Source organism: Gorilla gorilla, chromosome 3 (assembly GCF_029281585.2).
Source record: "Gorilla gorilla gorilla isolate KB3781 chromosome 3, NHGRI_mGorGor1-v2.1_pri, whole genome shotgun sequence".
Taxonomy (NCBI): domain Eukaryota; kingdom Metazoa; phylum Chordata; class Mammalia; order Primates; family Hominidae; genus Gorilla; species Gorilla gorilla.
In genome coordinates this window covers 51,401,941-51,421,976 of record NC_073227.2, presented here as the reverse complement: position 1 = coordinate 51,421,976, position 20,036 = coordinate 51,401,941, and the positions used below count along the sequence as shown (strand labels likewise).

Below are 20,036 nucleotides of genomic sequence, written 5' to 3'. Positions count from 1 at the left end.
GGCAGCAGTTTACCAATTTTATCTTTTCAAAAAATGTTTTTGTTTAATTCATCCTTTGTATTTTTATTTTTAGTATCCACTTTGTTTAGTTCTGCTCTAATATTCGTTATTTCTTTTTCCTATAAATTGGGGGTTAGATTTGTTCTTATTTTTGTAGTTTCTTGAGGTACATAGATTATTTTAAATTTTTCTACTTTTTTGATGTAGGCATTTATTATTATAAAATTCTACCTTAACATTGCTTTTGCTATATCCTAAAGGTTTTAGTACATTGTGTTTCTGTTTTCATTTGTTTAAAAATTAACTTCTTTCTTCTTCTCCAAGAAAACACCAAATGGCGGATGACGCTGGTGCAGCGGGGGAGCGGGGGGCCAGAGGCCCTGGTGGCCCTGGGATGGGGAACCACGGTGGCTTCCTTGGAGGTTTCGGCAGTGGCATCCAGGGCCAGGGTAGCGGCCATGGATGGGGCCAGGGCCGAGGCCGCGGAGCTCGTGAAGGCAAGGCTGAGGATAAGGAGTGGATGCCCGTCACCAAGCTGGGCCACTTGGTCAAGGACATGAAGATCAAGTCCCTGGAGGAGATCTATCTCGTCTCCCTGCCCATAAAGGAATCAGAGATCATTGACTTATTGACTTTTTCCTGGGGGCCTCTCTCAAGGATGAGGTTTTGAAGATTATGCCGGTGCAGAAGCAGACCCCTGCTGGACAGCGCACCAGGTTCAAGGCGTTTGTTGCTGTCGGGGACTACAATGGCCACTTCTGTCTGGATGTTAAGTGCTCCAAGGAGGTGGCCACCACCATCCGTGGGGCCACCATCCTGGCCAAGCTGTCCATTGTCCCCGTGCGCAGAGCCTACTGGGGGAACAAGATCGGCAAGCCCCACACCGTCCTTTGCAAGGTGACAGGCCACTGCAGCTCTGTGCTGGTGCGCCTCATCCCTGCACCCAGGGGCACTGGCATCGTCTCCACACCTGTGTCCAAGAAGCTGCTCATGATAGCTGGTATCAATGACTGCTATACCTCAGCCTGGGGCTGCACTGCCACCCTGGGCAACTTCGCGAAGGCCACCTTTGATGCCATTTCTAAGACCTACAGCTACCTGGCCCCCGACCTCTGGAAGGAGACTGTATTTACCAAGTCTCCCTATCAGGAATTCACTGACCACCTCCTCAAGACCCACACCAGAGTCTCTGTACAGCAGACCCAGGCTCCAGCTGTGGCTACAACATAGGGTTATTATACAAGAAAAATAAAGTGAATTAAGCCTGTAAAAAAAAAAATTAACTTCTTCATTGAGCTAGTGGTTGTTCAGGAGCATGTTTAATTTCCATCTATTTGTACAGTTTCCAAAGTTCTTTTTATTATTGATTTCTAGTTTTATTTTTTAAAAAAATTGTTGAAACCTGTTTTGTGTCCCAATTTATAATCTATCCTGGAGAAGGTTCCATGTGTTGATGCAAAGAATGTATTTCTGCAGGTCTGTGTAAAATATTCTGTAAATGTCTGTTAGGTCCATTTGGTTTAAAGAGCAGTTTAAATCCACTGTTTCTTTGTTGCTTTTCTGTCTAGATGATCTGTCCAATGCTAAGAGTAGGATATTGAAGTCTCCAAATATTAATAATGTATTTGAATCCAATTGCTTTATATACCTGGGTGCATTGGTGTTGGGTGCATATATATTCAGAATTGTTACATCCTCTTGTTGAATTGTTTCTTTTATCATTATATAATGACATTGTTTGTCTATTTTTACTGTTTTTGACTTAAAGTCTGTTTTATCTGATATAAGTATAGCTACACCTGCTTGCTTTTGGTTTCCATTTATGTGGAATATCTTTTGCTGACTTAATGTTACAAAGACCCAGCACAATGCACTGGAATAATGAAATACATAAAGCAAATCGGGTTTCCTAAGCATTTTTTTTTTTTTTTTTGAGAGAGAATTTCTCTCTGTTGCCGAGGCTGGAGTGCAGTGTCATGATCTTTGTTCACTGCAAGCTCTGCCTCCCGGGTTCACACCATTCTCCTCCCTCAGTCTCCCGAGTAGCTGGGACTACAGGCGCCCGCCACCACGCCCGGCTAATTTTTTTGTATTTTTAGTAGAGACAGGGTTTCACCGTGTTAGCCAGGATGGTCTCAATCTCCTGACATTGTGATCCACTGGCCTCATCCTCCCAAAGTGCTGGGATTACAGACGTGAGCCACCACTCCCGGCCTCCTCTGCATTTTATGGAAGCAACAGTCACTATCTGCCACAGTTCCATGTCTTTTAATTCTAATTAACTCAAAAATAAAATACTTCTCATAGTTCTTTTAATATAGCTTTTCTTTCATGAATTATATTTAATATTCTGTATTAAAAATAGACTTCAATATCATATCCTTATAACAAACCTATAGCTATCATCAGTACACTTTTAAAATAATTCTCAAATGTGTTTTGCCACACAGAATGCAAAATATTCACTCGCTTTTGATAGAATATTATAGTTTATACTGTCCACATAGACATCTACTTCATTCCTAAAATAATACAATTGGTCATCAGGACAAATAGAATAATATATATTATTCTGATAAGGATTTTGAAACAAAGAGAGTTTGAGCAACTTCCTCAAAGTAAGGACACAGCTGAGATTCAAATTCAGCACTCCTGATACCCAATTTCTAGGATTTTCCACTGTACCATATGTATTAGTTCGTTCTCATGTGCTATAAAGAACTGCCCAAGACTGGGTAATTTATAAAGGAAAGAAGTTTAATTGGCTCACAGTTCTGGAGGGCTGGGAAGGCCTCAGGATACTTACAACTGTGGCAGACGGGTAAGAAAACATGCCCTTCTTCACATTGCAGCAGTAAAGAGAAGTGCTGGCTGAGGAAATGCCAGACACTTATAAAACTATCAGATCTTGTGAGAACTTACTATTATGACAGCAGCATAAGAGAAACCACCCCCATGATTCAATTACCTCCCAGTGGATCCCTCCTATGGCATGTGGGGATTATGGAGACTATAATTCAGAAGCAGATTTGGGTGGGGACACAGCCAAACGATATCATTTTACCACTGGCCCCTCCCAAATCTCATGTCTTCACATTTAGAAACACAATCATGCTTTCTCCACAGTCCCCCAAATCCTTAACTCATTTGAGCATTAACTCAAAAGTGTACTGTCCGAAGTATCATCTCCAACAAGGCAAGTCCCTTCTTCCTGGGAGCATGTAAAATCAACAGCAAGCTAGTTACTTCTCAGATACAGTGGAGGTTGTATTAGTTTGTTCTCATGCTGCTAATAAAAACATACCAGAGTGATATGGTTTGGTTTTGTCCCCACCCAAATCTTTTCTTGAATTGTAGCTTACATAATTTCTTCATGTTGTGAGAGGAACCCAGTGGGAGATAATTGAATCATGGGGATGGTTTTCCCCATACTGTTCTTGTGGTAGAGAATGAGACTCACAAAATCTGATGGTTTTATAAGGGGAAAACCTCTATGCTTGGTTCTCATTCTCTTCTCTTATCTGTGTGCCTTTCACCTTCCACCATGATGGTGAGGCATTCCCAGCCACATGGAACTGTGAATCCATTAAACCTTTTTCTTTGGTAAATTTCCCAGTCTCAGGTATGTCTTTATCAGCAGCATAAAAATGAACTAATACACAAAGACTAGGCACTTTTTAAAGAAAAAGAGGTTTAATTGACTTACACTTCAACATGGCTGAGGTGATCTCACCGTCATAGCAGAAGCCCAAGAAGGAAAAAAGACATATCTTACTTGGCAGTGGAAAGGAGAAGTGTTGAGTAAATGGGGAAAAAGCCTCTTATAAAACCATCAGACCTCATGAGAACACACTCATTATCATGAGGACAGCATGGAGGTAACCACCCCAAGACCCATGATAAAATTACCTCCCCCATGTTCCTCCCATAATGTGAGGATTAAGGGAACTATAGTACAAGATGAGATTTGGATTGGAACACAGCCATGCCATATCGGGGGTTCAGGCATTAGGTAAATACACCAATTACAAATGAGAGAAATTGGCCAAAACAAAGGGGCTACAGGCCCCTTGCACATCTGAAATACAAGAGGGCAGTCATTAAACCTTAAAGTTCCAAAATGGTTTCCTTTGACTCCATGTCTCACATTCAGGTCACATTGATGCAAGAGGTGGGCTCACATGTCCTTGAACAGCTCTGCCCCTGTGGCTTTGCAGGGCATAACCCCCCTCCTTGCTGCTTTCAGAACTAGTGTGTGTCTGCAGCTTTTCCAGGAACATGGTGCAAGCTGTCAGTGGATCTACCATTCTCGGGTCTGGAAGACAGTGGTCCTCTTCTTACAGCTCCACTAGGTAGTGCCCTAGTGGGGACTTTGTGTAGGAGCTCCAAGCTCACATTTTCCTTCTGCACTGCCTGAGCACAGATTCTCCATGAGAGCTCCACCCCTGCAGCAAAATTCTGTCTGGACATCCAGGCATTTCCATACATCCTCTGAAATCTAGGAAAAGGTTCTGAAACCTCAATTCTTGTCTTCTATGCACCTGCATGCACAACACCATGTAAAAGCTGCCAAGGCTTGTGGCTTGCACCCTCTGAAGCAATAGCCTGAGCTTTGCTTTGGCCCCTTTTATCAACTGCTGGAGTGGCTGGGAAGCAGGGCACCAAGTCCTGAGGCTGCACACAGCAGGGGGTCCCTGGACATGACCCAGGAAATCATTTTTCCCTCCTAGGCTTCTGGGCCTGTGATGGGAGAGGCTGCTGTGAAGGTCTCTGACATGCCTTTAAGACACTTTCCCCATTCTCCTGGTGATTAGCATTTGGCTTCTGGTTGCTTATGCAAATTTCTGCAGAAGGCTTTAATTTCTACCCAGAAAATGGGTTTCTCTTTTCTATTGCATTATCAGGCTGCAAATATTTAAAGCTTTTATGCTCTGCTTTGTCTCAAACGCTTTTCCACTTGAAATTTCTTCCAGTAGATACCCTAAATCATCTCTCTCAAGTTCAAAGTTCCACAGATCTCTAAGGCTGGGGCAATTTGCAGCCAGTATATCTGATAAAGCATAGCAAGAGTCACCTTTGCTGCAGTTCCCAAGAAGTTCTCATCTCCATCTGAGACCACCTTAGCCTGGACTTCATTGTCCATATCACTATCAGCATTTTGGTCAAAGCCATTTAACAAATATCTAGGAAGTTTCAAACTTTCCCACATCTTCCTGTCTTCTGAGCCCTTCAAGTCTCTGGGAAGTTCCATACTTTTCTACATTTTCTTGTCTTCTTCTGAGTGCCCCCTCCCCACAAACTGTTCCAACATCTGCCTGTTACCCATTTCCATAGTCGCTTCCACATTTTCCAGTATCCTTGTAGAAGCACCCTATTCTCTGTGGTACCAATTTATTGTATTAGTTCATTCCCATACTGCTATAAAGAACTGTCTGAGACTGGGTAATTTATAAAGGAAGCAGGTTTAGTTGACTCACAGTTCTGCAGGGTTCAGAAGGCCTCAGGAAACTTGCAATTATGGTGGAAGGGGGAGCAAACATGTCCTTCTTCACATGGTGGCAGGAAGGAGAAGTGCCAGCAGGGGAAATACAGATGCTTATAAAACCATTAGATCTTGTGAGAACTTACTATCACGAGAGAAGCATGGGAGTAACCACCCCCATGATTCAATTACCTCCCACTTGGTCCCTCCCATGACACAGGGGGATATAGAAGACTACAATTCAAGATAAGATTTGCGTGGGGAAACAGCAAAACCATATCACCATACTAACAAGATTCTGAAAATTGAACATTTCAGTATAAAAAGCACAACGTAGCTTAACATATATTGTTATAAATTCAGACTAAAATATCTGTAACAGGATAAAAGTTCACCATGCAAACACACAATTTTTATTTACAATCATTGCTATTATATAGAAGAACATGAAGAGGATGCAGAGATTCACCATAAAGTAACAAACAATTGTCCAATGTTTTACTTTATTATGGTGTCTGAAATAAAATAGCTAGATTGAGATTCAGCAAACAATGAATGAAAGTTAATGGTTTAGAAACTCTCAATTAGTTTAATTGGAGCCAAGATTTACATTTTGTTTTAAAACATGTTTAGGAATGCTGCCTCATTGCAACTATGGTGGTTATCATTTAGCCATCAATGAAGAAATCTCTTCTCCTAACCTGGAGCCACATAATCAAGCAATTAACCTGGAATTGAAGTATAATTTAAAGCCCCCCAAAATTTTACTTGCCCCCAAAACTCTCTCCCTGGGAGATATTATGTTCCTCCTCCCCTCTTCTGTGTGAACTGAAAACTCCCATCAAACCCAAACAGACACACCACCACCCTCTCCAATGGAATGGCTACTAACTTCTGCTACAGTAGGTATTTTTAAAACCTCATTATTACCCTGTCATTCTGAACCAATGGCTTCCTTTTTGTCTTTGTTTCACAAAAGCTAGCTAGAATTAATAAATAGATTTTATTAGCAATACAAATGGCTAATCATGGAAAAGATAACTATACTGTAAGCTGAGGAAAAATTGCTTACATATTAGATAATAAAATCAGTCAAATACTTTTATCCAGTGTGTGAGTTAATAAACATAAATTTGATGGGTCTAGTTCTTGACACATAGTATATGACTTGCAAATGTTTCTTTTCATCATATTAAAAGCTTCACTTAAATTCCTAATGTAAACATTGTGAAATTAGTACTTTACAGAAAAAATAGTCTTTCTTGTCAAGGCTCCAAGATTTCCATACACAGCATGGTTAGAAAGAATTATAAGTTCTTTCCAAAAGGGCAGTAGATGATTGGGCCAGTAATTGCCCAGTAGGACAAGTAAAGAATAGTTAAATCACAAGGTAAGTCAATTACAGACCAGAGGCTGAAAGTAAGAAACACTGGGCCTCTAATCAAGTATGTTCTCCTGTTTATTACAGTGATATTCTTAAATTTTTATATTACAATTTGTGTGGAAACTTGAGAAGATAATAGAGGCCAAAATTATATTCAAGCTCCATTCTATCACCTCAATTTATTTAACAAAGAAACTCCATTAGAAAAACTTTATAATAGAAAGGAAAATTTTACTAATGGAAAATTCATTTCAGTGACATCTTATCCTTATCCAGAGAAAGCTCTTCTGAAAGTTAGGGAATCAAGAATGCTGATGAGTTGGTGATGCAGATATGATATAGAATATCAACAAGATGATAATATGATAGAATACTCCTAATTGGCACAACCTGGTAGAAACAAAAATATGCTAATTAACTAAGCATTCCAATTAACAGAGGCTCCTAGGGATACCTTCTGCTGCACAACGTGTACTTTTAATTAAGTTATTGTTTGCAAAAATAGCTAGAGACATAATTTGTAAAATGCAAAAATTTAGATTATTCCAAGAACACATAGCAACACACTATTAAAAAAGATGCAATAAACAATTAAGATAAGTTATTTTTAGGGGCATGCCTCAATAACTCTGTTGCAAACAATACATTTATAATAATAAATTGATAAATAAAAACATGTTCTGCAATTTAATGTTGACAGTTACGTGCAGCTCATATAAGCAAAACCATTCAAAAGTCAACCCAAAGTGAGTTTAGATACTAGTTTAGATACAATCAGACTCTGATAACCTTAAATTTGACCTTAGTCAGGCACCATATTGCTACCCTACTATCAGATTTATTGCTAAATAATGAATCTTTTAATATATTTTACTCCTTTATCTATCTATTCTATTTCCGTGCCATTTTTCCTGTGAAAGTAACTGGATTTAGGGTCCAAATCTCTCTCTACCCACTTTGTAGTAAGGGCTTCTCAGATTCTGATTAATTTATGATTGAAGACAACTCAAGTAGACTACTCTCATAGCAGTTGATTTATTCCATACAATAATTTTCATCCTTTTGCATGTATACTGGATAGTAAGATTGTTTGCAATTAGACAGATAGTCCTCTATGAAGAACAGATATGAACATATCAAGGCTTAAATATTGATAGCTTGTGGGAGTTAAATGTTTAGAGAATATAGTAAATAGAAAATTCTGTAAATAACCATGATCACCCTAATTTTAATGTTCCTATCTATAAAATTGAAATAATAATTTTATCAACTACAAATGACATGTAAGAATTAACAACAAGATGATCCACATAAGGTTCTTGGCAGGAGAAGTATTCAATAAATGATAGTCATTCTTTACTCTTGATTTAAGTGTAGTCTTTTATTAATAATGTAAGGAATGGATATGGTAAAAACTGTGAGGGAATTGTTTTTTCCTTCATCTTTCAGAAGTCAGATTTGTTGTCTTTCTTGTTACCTTAATTAGAGAAACCGAATCTGCAGTTTCTCTTGTTCTCCCACCACAGTTTTCAATTAATGAATACTGGATAAAGGACAGCATTGAAACTGATTAGCCAAAAATCTTTGTAAAGCAAAGGCCCTCATATGGTAAAATGTCATCTATAAAATCTTTTTCAGAACACTTTTTTATTCCGCAATCCTTTTTTAGAATAATAACAGGTTAAACAAAAGTTTCCTGGATATTTCTAGAACAGCAAATAGTAAAATATGAAATGAAATGAATCACAGAAATATAAGCACTTATCACTGAAAGGCATATCAGGAAGGCCTGATCAGAATTGCCAATCCAAATACCAACCATAGGCAAATACGTTATGCAATTGAGTACATAAGGCAATCTATGAAAGCTAAGACAAATGAAACAAAGCACAACCCTTTTAAAAGAGGTAGCTTTTATTCAGCTCCATCCAGTTGTTGCCATGAGAAATTGGACCCAATGTTGTCATATGTTCAGATTTTTCAAGGTAGATGGAATATCCATTGATGTATGTATAGATGCTCATGTCTTAAATGGTGTCAACTCGTTTCATTTTGAGAGTACATTTTTGGCTAGAAGTATCCTATATACAGGCAGTTTGTGAATTCTGTGCTATTGAGTGAGTCAACTCTCCTCGCACATGAGAAAAGTGATACTAAAAAGGTCACTGTACAATAAATAGGAATATTTATATCCAAAAAATGTATGCATACCAATAAGTTCAATAGTAGAGAGGGGTAAATTTATTTAGTCTATGTTAAAATTAAAATATAATTTTCTTTTTTAAGAACATGATTTTCATATACTCTTCCTCTGCAAAATTTAACTTTATTTCCATCACAGCCACTTTATTCTTTCTTCTTCTTTATTCATCTCATTATACATTCTGGTTTACATTGGCCTTTTTTATACTATTCCTTTTCATTCTCCTAAAATCTGTTACCTACACATCTACATTTTAAAACACTAATTGATTTTCATGGACAAATACAAATGTAAGTTTTCTGAGAGCAAAAACAACCAATCACTTACTCTCAACTTTATCCTTTGCACCTTGCACAATGCCAGAGGCATGGAGATGATCAATACATATTTCTGGAATTAATGAACATATAAATTAATGAATGAAGGAATGATCACCCCAGTCAGAACTGCTGACTCCATCCTCTAAAAAATTAGAACATTTCTTATGTTTGGAGGCACTTGTCTTAAACTTTCTGGTTCTAAGCCCTTTTGGTAAACTCAAAATAGGTGTAACTTTTTTTTTTTTTTAAGAAGGAGTCTTGCTCTGTAGCCCAGGCTAGAGTGCAGTTGCGCGTTCTCGGCTCACTGCATCCTCTGCCTCCTGGATTCAAGCAATTCTTTGCCTTAGCCTCCTGGGTAGCTGGGATTACCACATCCATCTAATTTTCTGTATTTTTAGTAGAGACGGGTTTCACCATCTTGGCCAGGCTGGTCTTGAACTCCTGACCTCGTGATCCACCCACCTCAGCCTCCCAAAGTGCTGAGATTACAGGTGTGAGCCACCCCACCCGGCCAAGGTGTCACATATTAATGATTGTCAGTTTTCTTGCTGTCTTTAAAATGTAGGGTACTCGGGCTACACTATGTACAAGTTTGGGCCCCAGAATTCAACTTTGAGATATTAGAAATAGTCTCACCCAGACATACCTGTTTCTTTCTTATTTACTCTCCCTCACTAGATTTCAATATCTTGGTAAGCAGAAGTGATGTTACACATTATCTGCTTACTCTCATTAAAACGTTTAGCCCAATGACTTCCCACATGATAATCCTTTAATGAAGTGAAATGAATAAAACTTAAAAAGGAAATGTTTTACTCTAACTCGACATTTCTAATTATTTTTCAGTGGCATTGTTATTTTTTTCATCCCCATCTTCATATCAGATGTCCAAATAATTAAAAGGAAATAAAATATGAAATGTCTAATTATCAGCTGAATTTAATTCAACATCATATTACCATTTTTTGCTCATCTGTCAAACACCATCTAGATGCTAAGGAAACAAAAGCAAACAAATACAAACAAAAGGAGGCATAGCACAGTGATATATACAGTAATAGGAAGATGTTCCAGGCACTGCTGGGGGAAATAGAAGTTATTAACTCTATGTGGTGATGCACAAGTGCTATTTACTAAAAATCTTTGTTTAATGCAACCCCACTGTTGAAATTCTATATTTCTTCAAATTCATTAAGAGAGAAGGGTAATTTTAATCACCAGATTTTAAAATTTAATTTTATAATTTAGATATGAAATCAGAGTGTCAGGTAATTGTTGGCTTTCAGTTCCTCAAAGACCATTGCCTTCACTTGTGCTATCTTATTTGCTACCCTGGGGCCATGTTTATCCAACCTCTGAGATGAACACACTCCAGATAGGAGGTGTTACTGTATTATTTATCTATCATTGTATAACAAATCACCCTGTATTTGACATTTCAAGACAACAAACATTTATTATTTCATGAAGTTTCTGAGGGTCGGGAATCTCACAGAGACTTAGCTGTTTGGTGTGATTCAGGGTCTCTCCCCATGTGCAGTCAAGCTCTTGCCTGGAGCTCTGGTCATCTCTAAATTTTGCTGTAGTTGGAAAACCTGCTTCCAAGCTCACTTGAGTTGTTTCGACAGCCTGAGTTCTCACCATGTGGACTTTTCCACAGGGCTGCTGCTAACACTGCAACTTCCTTCTTCCAAGATGAGACATTCAAAAGAAAGACAAAAAGAGTGGACACCTGTGGTAAGTTCAAAGATTTCAAGGCTGATCAAGGGAAAAACAAGTCCATGGAATGGCAGTACATCACACGATTTATTGGGTGATGCTTGGACAAGGTTGCATGACAGAAGTCCCTCAGAGCAGGAGACTTTCCAGGGACAGCAGCAAGAGGCACTGTCCACAGCGGGAAGAGGACAAGGGAACTCCTGGGGAAGGATGGGAATCTGAGAGAGAGTTTCCATGTCTAGGTGACGTCATTCAGTGACAAGGTAGGAGTTTCTGGGTCAGTGAGCTCCAAAGAGCAGCAGAAGTTTGGAGTCTTTTAAAGCTACAAGGTTTGTCTTATTTATGCCTAGCAGGTGTTGGTTGCAATTGTACAGGGTATGCAAAAGCAGGAATGCTTAAAATAACTAAATATATGCTTATTTGGGCTATACTTAAAGCAGCTGGATGTGTAAGAATTTGAATTTGGTACCTACAGGTTTTGAACAAATGGTCCTTACCATGCTGTGGAGTAAATAACATCAGGGGCCCTGTACAGAAACCATGTTTGGTTCATTTACATAACAGCACCAAAGATTGAACCCACAATCTTTTTTTTTTTTTTTTTTTGAGATGGCATCTTGTTCTGTTGCCTAGACTGGAGTGCAGCGGTGCAATCATAAGCAAGAAGCTACAGTCTTTTATAACTTAATCTCAGAATTAATATAACTTTACTTCTTCAATATGAAAATGGGCAAGAAAAATTCCGGTACAATGCACAGGATGACTATACAAGGATGAGAAATCAAGGAAGTAGAGATCATTGGAAGCCATGCTGGACACTGGCTTCTATACCTGCAAGAAATCACAGCTGAAGAAGGGAGTGTAAGCCACAGTTCAATACCAACTTTCCTTCTTTTTCTAATGCCAACCCTTGCCAAGACTGTCTGGATACTTAATTCCTAGTGTTTTACTCTTTAGTCTATTAATCTAAAGTTTTATTTTTACCTTAGCTAATTTTTTAGATTCAATCTTTTTCTTCTTTGTACTAAAGTACTCGTATCTTTTGTTTTCTTTGGCTGATTTTCCGAACTTCAACTTGATAAGCCCTAACTTTTGCATTTACCCACCTGTCAGGTAGAACTTAACTTATTTTCCCAGCTCCCACAGACCTTCCCTAATGGATTGTCACAAAATTACAACATGCGGTAAAATCTTTTAAGGATAAAGCTACTACAGATAACATCCAACAAATTTTTATATAAAGGCAACAAATTAACACCATATTATCATATACAACAATAATAACACAAGCAATAATCTTTTCTCAGGGATCCTTCTTCAGTGATCTCTTCCTTTTCCCTTAAAAACTTCTGCAATAAGTGAGCAGGTGGGTGATAAAACATCTAAAATTCCTACATCACAAAAAGTATTGACTGTAAATCAGGCTTATCTTGTTATTCTCTCACCTGTGTAGATCTCCTGATCTTGGCTTCATTCATAACAAAAACTCACATTCAGGTGGTTCTGTAGAGAGTAGGAAAAAATGTGACATTCAACTGTCAGTACCCATATTGTTCTAGAAAAGTTATGATATTGTTGACTTTAAGCAATGAGTAATCTAAAATTATAATTCTATTGAATACTAGTTTTAATAATAAGTTCTGATACTTTCATTTCATTATGTTATAATATACCTCTTCCACTTTCATCCTCTTTTTCTGTGACTTTTCCTCTTTGGGACCATGGGAGGGTTATTTGATGATTAAGTGGTTGTCACTCCTTTCTTCTTTGTTCACACCATCTTTCCCAAAGCATTTCTATTAAAAAAAAAAAGCACGTACAATTTCATCAGCCCACATAGTTAAGAAAGATTGGAATAAATCATTCTTACCCATCCTTAATGGTCTTCGTTTGTGAGCAGACATGCAGAACAATCCCTGTCTAGACAGAGCTGACACTTTCCACCATCATTCAAGGGTGACCTTTGAGTCATATATTCCAGGAGATGAAAGAGATAAACAAATCCTCTGATTGAGATTAAAGCTATCTCTTCACAGATTATCTGAATGTCACACTTACTATGGTTATTTATGGTTCAAACCTTTTTCTGCATAAGAAAAAAATGCATTTAAAATTATTAAATGCTTGTTATTATGTGTCAGGCCTTGGGGTAAAATCGAAGGTTAAAGAAAAAGAAAGATATGCCCTAATTTTCAGGTAGCTTAAATTTCAACTAAGGAAAAGGCATTAGCCAAAAAGGAGCACACATACTATAACTGCAGATTGTGGTAACTACTGAGCACTATGTAAGCATATAGCAGATTCTGATCTTGTCTGTAGGGTCATGAAAAGTTTGACTCAGGAACTGACTTCAGAGCTAAGATTTGGAGAATGAAAAGGGCTTAACTAGAAAGAGAGGAGGGATGATAAGGAAAAGATATGGAAAAAGAGACTCAGTAATAGATGGATTATGTCACAGACATAAAAATAAAAGGAAAATAAAATCAAGTGTAGATGAAGCACAGAGAGAAAGGAAGGGGTAGCAAAAAATGAGAATGGACATGTGGGTACGAATCAGAGAATGTAGGTTCCCATGAATATGGTGACCATATAACTTATTGTTCAAACTATTATGCTTCTGAGAGTGAAAGGTGAAGCTATTAATTTTTTCAGGACACTAGGCATAAATCAAGACTCTCCAAGGCAAATAAGAATTTATGATATTTCTACATACAGGCCACAATAAGGATTTTGCTCTTGATAATAAGAGAAACAACTCCGGTGATATATTGCTTAACTATGGGAAATTATTCTGAAAAATGTGTCCTTAGGCAATTTTGTCATTTCACAAACATCACAGAGTGTACTTACACAGACATATATGGTATAACCTACTACACGCCTAGACTATATGATATAGCCTATTGCTCCTAGGCCACTAACCTGTATGGCATGTTATTGTACTAAATACTGTAGGTAATTTTAATGCAATACTATTAGTATATCTAAACATAGACAAGGTACAGTAAAATATGGTATAAAAGATAAAAGATAGTACACCTACATAGAGAATGTACCACAAATGAAACTTGCACAACTGGAAGTTGCTCTGGGTGAGTCAGTAAGTGAATGGTGAGTGAATGTGAAGGCCTGTGTATCAGTCTGTTCTCACATTGCTATAAAGAACTACTTGAGACTGGGTAATTTATAAGGAAAAGAGGTTAAATTGGTTTATGGTTTGACAAGCTGTATAGGAAGCATATCTGAGAAGGCCTCAAGAAACTTACAGTCATGGCAGGAGGTGAAGAGGAAGGAGTCACATCTTACGTGGCTGGAGAAGCGGGAAGAGAGAGAAGGGGGACTTGTGACACACTTTTAAACAATGAGATTTCATGAGAACTCACTCGTTATTATAAGAACAGCAATGGGGAAATCAGCTCTCATGATCGAATTACCCTGATCAGGCCCCTCCTCCAACACTGGGGATTACGATACAACATGAGATTTGGGCTGAGATACAAATACAACCCATATCATTCCACCCTGGGTCCCTCAGAAATCCCACTTCCTTCTCACATTGAAAAATACAATCATGCCTTCCCAACAGTCACCCAAAGTCACCAAAGTCTTAATTCATTTCAGCATTAACTCGAAATCCACATTCCAAAGTCTCATCTGAGACAAGGCAAGTCTCTTGAGCCTTTGAGCCTGTAAAATCAAAAGCAAGTTAGTTACTTCCAAGATATAATGAAGGTACAGGCTTTGGGTAAATGCTCCCATTCCAAATGGTAGAAATTGGCCAAAACAAGGGGCTAAACGTGCTACACAAGTCCAAAACCCAGCAGGCAGTCATCAAATCTTAAAACTCCAAAATAAACTCCTTTGACTCCATGTCTGACATCCAGGCCACACTGATGCAAGTGATGGGCTCCTGATATGGTTTGGCTGTATCCCCATACAAATTTCATCTTGAACTGTAGCTCCCATAATTCCCACTTGTTGTGAGAGGGACCCAGTGGGAGATAGTTGAATCATGAGGGCAGTTTCTCCCATACTGTTCTTATGGTAATAAAAAAGTCTCATGGGATCTGATGGTTTTATAAGGGGAAACCCCTTTCACTTGGCTCTCATTTTCTTCTCTTGTCTGTCGCCGTGTGAGACATGCCTTTCACCTTCTGCCATGATTGTGAGGCCTCCCCAGTCATGTGGAATTGTGAGTCCATTAAACCTCTTTCTTCTGTAAATTGCCCAGTCTCAAGTATGTCTTTATCACCAGCATGAAAACAGATTAATACAGCTCACAAGGCCTTGGGCAGCTCCACTCCTGTGGCCTGTGGCTCTGCAGGGTACAGTGCGCACGGCTGCCTTCATGGGCTGGCATTGAGTGGCTGTGACTTTTCCAGGTGTACTGTGCAAGCTGTTGGTGGATCTACCATTCTGGGGTCTGGAGGATGGTGACCCTCTTCTCACAGCTACCCTAGACAGTGCCCCAAGGTGCACTCTGTGTGCAGGTCCCAAATCCACATTTCCCCTCCACACTGCCCTAGTAGAGGTTCTCCATTAGGGCTCTGCCCCTGCAGCAGACTTCTGCCTGGATGTACATCCTGTGAAATCTAGGTGAAGGCTCCAAAGCCTCAATTCTTGCTCTCTGCACATCTGCAGGCTTAATATCACATGGAAGCCACTGAGGCTTATGACTCACAACCTCCAGAGAAGCAGCCTGAGACATATCTGGGGCCTTTTTAGCCACAACTGGAGCGAGAGCAGCTATGATTCAGGGAGCAATGTTTTGAAGGTGTACAGGGCAGCCAGGCCCTGGTTCTGGCCCTGGAAACCATTCTTCCCTCCTAGACTTCCAGGCCCGTGATGGGAAGGCCTCTGAAATGCCTCCAAGGCATTTTCCCCACTGTCTTGGCTATTATTTAGTTGGGGCAAAAGTAATTGCTGTTTTTGCCATTACTTTCAAGAAGAGGAAGGAGTTACGTCTTACATGGCCAGAGCAGGAAACAGAGAGAGAAAGGGGAGATGCCACACATTTTTAAATAAACAGGTCTTGTGAGAACTCACTCATCATCATGAGAAAAAGTCACCTCCCACCAGATCCCTCCTCTAACACTGGATATTACAACTTGACATGAGATTTGGGCACTGTCAGAAACACAAACCCTGTCAGCCTATGACGTTATTGTACATTAATCTATGCTTTATAAGCAAGGTACATTTAGGCTGTACTAAATTTATTAAATATTGTTTTATTTCTTCAAATGTAAATTAACCTTAGCTTGCTAAAACTTTTAAATTTATAAGCTGTTTACTTTTTAATTTTTGATTTTTTTGTAACACAGCTTAAACACAAACATGTCGTACATCTGTACAAAACATTTTCTTTTTATCCTTATAAACTATTTTTTATTTTTAAATTTTTTCCTGCTTTTTAAACTTTGTGTTTCTGTTTCGACACAAACACATATATTATCCTATGCAGGATCAGGATCATCATTATTGCTGTTTCACACCTCTGTATCTTCCCATTGGAAGGTTTTCAGGGGAAATAACATGCATGGAGCTGCCATCTCCTTTGGTAACTATGCCTTCTTTTGGATACTTCCTGAAGGACCTGCCTGAAGCACTTTTATAGTTAACTTTTTCTGTATATAAGTAGAAGGAGCACCCTCTAAAATAACAATAAAAAGTATACTATAGTAAATACATAAACCTTTAACATAGTCATTTATTACCAAGTATTAAGTACTGTACACAATTGTATTTATTATACTTTTAAATGAATGACAGCATAATAGGTTTGTTTACAGCAGCATTAACCAAAAAATGTGAATAATGCTTTGCATCAGGTTGTTAAGGTGGCTACAACATCACTAAACAATAGGAATGTTTTAGCTCCATTATAATCTTATGGGACCATGTCATCGAAGAAAATGTCATCATGCAGCACACGATTGTAATTTAAAAGTAATAAGCAAAGGAGAGATATGATAATATTGGTTCTATAGAAAAATCTCTCCAATTGAAATAAAAGTGAGTCATGAGAGGTTAGTTAAAGGGCTATAGAATTTGTTCAAGTAAGTGATGATAGTAACTTAGACAATTTAAACAAGTGCTGTCATGGGAATAAAAATAATTCAGTCATAGATTAGACATGGAAAATAAAAGAATTGGAGGGGTTGAAGGTGACTCAGGCTTCTATTCGGCTCAAACTCCACAAAAGGAGAATATATCAGGTCTGGGATAGGTCATTTTGGAGGTATTTTTGGATATTATCAATACCTTGTAGCCAAAAACCACAAAGAGCACAGCTTTATCTGAATAAAGTCGGGATTATTTAATCATGGCAATGAGCGATGCTACAGTTTGGATGTTCTCTCAAGCATCATGTCGAAATTTGATACTCAATGTTGGAGTAAGGGTCTAATGAGAGGTGTTTAGTTCATGGGGGTGGATCCCTCTTGAATAGATGAATGCCTTCCCTGAGGGAAGCGGTGGTGAGTTCTTGTTCTATTAGTTCCCTCCAGAGCTTGTAGTTAAAAAGAGGCTGGCCCCTCCCGGCTCCTTCTTGCTTTCTTTGGCACTGTGTGCTCCCTGAGCTTGCTGGTTCCCCTACATCTTCCACCATGAGTAGAAGCAGCCTGAGACTTTTCACCAGTTGCCCAATCTTCCAGCCAGCAGAATCTTGAGCCAAATAAACCTCCTTGTAAATACCTAGCCTTGCGTATTCCTATATAACAACACTAAAAGGACAAAGACAAGGGAGAGCACACACTATGGAGAGCTGTGGATCATCTCAGTAAATGCATTTGAAAAGGGAATTATTCGTTGTGTGGTTTGTGTTGGGTGATTTGAGGAAGGTATAAGAAAGCAGAGATTTGTTCTGAATTGGATACTCTTTGTCAGAAGAAGCAATTCTATGATCATCTGAATCATTCTTCTTTAAGATAAAGGAAGAATGGAATAAAACCAACTTGGTTAATAAAACAGCAGTGATTCATATTAATGAGGATATTGAGATGTATGGTCATTTTTGTGGTTTGGAAAATTGTCATGTTTTTTCTGTACTCAGATTGTGTCTTGATCCACCAGAGTCACCGAGTGGCCTTGTCTGCTATAGGCGTTCTGGAAAATTGTTTATGTTGAAGAGGAGAACACCATGGTCCCTCTGTGAGTGCCAGGCCAGCTCATAGTAGCTTCAAGACCCAGCAGGTGATAATGCCAGGTCAGGCCCTGGATATTGGAGGCTGGTTTTCTCTTCCTCAATAGAGTAAGGGAGGATGCCTTTGAGACAACCAAGTAAAGATTTTGAGGATGTGTTTGGATATATAAGTCTAGGTCTTAATGAAAATATCCTGATTGAGAAAAAACAGTTGAGTCTGTTTAGCACTGAGTACGTAGTGATAATGTAATAATAATAACAACTTCAATGGGCTTTATGTGTATTAATTTAATCCCACAGAATCTCTAAAAGCTAATTACTACTATCTCATTTAGTAGTAAGAAAATTGAGGCATAGACAGTCTAAGAAACATTACCAAGGTGACATAGCTAGTAATTGACGAAGCTGAAATTTTAACTAAGGCAGACTGATTCAAGAGTGTGTGATCTTAACTGCAACTCCACAGTATGGCATATGTATGACATTAGTCAGATAAAAGACTAATTAATTATTGGACAAAAAGAAGCCTCAGTCCTGTCTCTTACACTTATTAATTACATATACTTGGAGAAGGTCACTTAACCTCTGTGAATTTCATTTATATTCTTTGCAACACAAGGAAACACAAAAGACTATGTGCATTCAAATGTCAACTGTATATGAAAGTGCCCAGCATTGTGTATAAGACCTAATAGACTCACTTTAAATGGTATATTTTAGATAAAAGTTAAAAACATTTAGATAAAAAGTTATCAGCATGGTTGGACCTTTTCCTAAAGCTAAATTACACCATTGAAAACAGAATATTTAAGGCGAAGGAAAATATATCTGGAAAGAATTCCATTTTCAATGTCTTCCAGACAAGTTAGAGACAAAAAGGTCAAGGGCCTGAGAACAATAAAAGAAAAGAAATATTGTGCCATTATTTTTTTAAAGCTCTGATAAATTAGTGAAACTAACATTTTATCACTTTTCTGAAAATGTTCCCATAAAATGAAAAGATAAATGAGACGCAAATATTTGCTTATATGACCACAAATTTGGGAAGCCTGAGTTTGATCATAAATGATGTTATCTTTTCAAAATATTATGAACTGTCAAAACATGAAATTCATGTGGTAGTCGTGGCACTTTCATTTTCCTTTTATGGCACCTAAACTTTAAAAAGTGATTATGGTCTCACGTTTCAGCAGAATTCATGGTGGTTTGTGACTTGGTACATATAATAAATATCTGCTTGGGTTCTTAATAAAACAACATGTTAAGAGAAAGAAGTTTGTGGGTGGAATAAAGTATTTATTAGGTCTGCTTTTCCCCTTGAAGTCTGCTGTCAGTATGGTAGTGGCCTTCAGTGATGTCTTCAGCTAACTGACATTGAAACAGACATCATTCGAGAACTGAGAAAAATGTCTTTCACTGGCTGTCAAGACCATTTGCACAATTAGCATCTGCTAAAATGCTTGAAGGGATTGTCCAGAACCTATCATTCTAATGTTTCATCAACCCATTCAACACTCAGAACGTATTATACCTTGAAGCTATAAAAATATTTAAATCATCAAATTGTCAAAATGAAATTGAAAAAAGTAAGTGATTTGTAAAAGGCCATGTATTTAATTTAACCCAGGCCATTTTTTTAAAAACTCAGAGCAATGCCTTATAACTCCACTTGATGTGATGGAGTGTGCATCACTTCTTTGAGTGCAAGTCATTTTTTTATGTCACTTTTTCATTAATAGGGAGCACACTGAGCACATCTCCACTCATCACCAGGAGCCATAACA

At 38.3% G+C, this 20,036-nt stretch overlaps 1 pseudogene; it reads left to right on the top strand.

Annotated features, from left to right (window-relative positions):
* The first annotated feature begins 334 nt into the window (after positions 1-334).
* On the top strand, positions 335-1,230 carry LOC101127708 (small ribosomal subunit protein uS5-like; annotated as a pseudogene).
* The last annotated feature ends 18,806 nt before the right edge of the window (positions 1,231-20,036 follow it).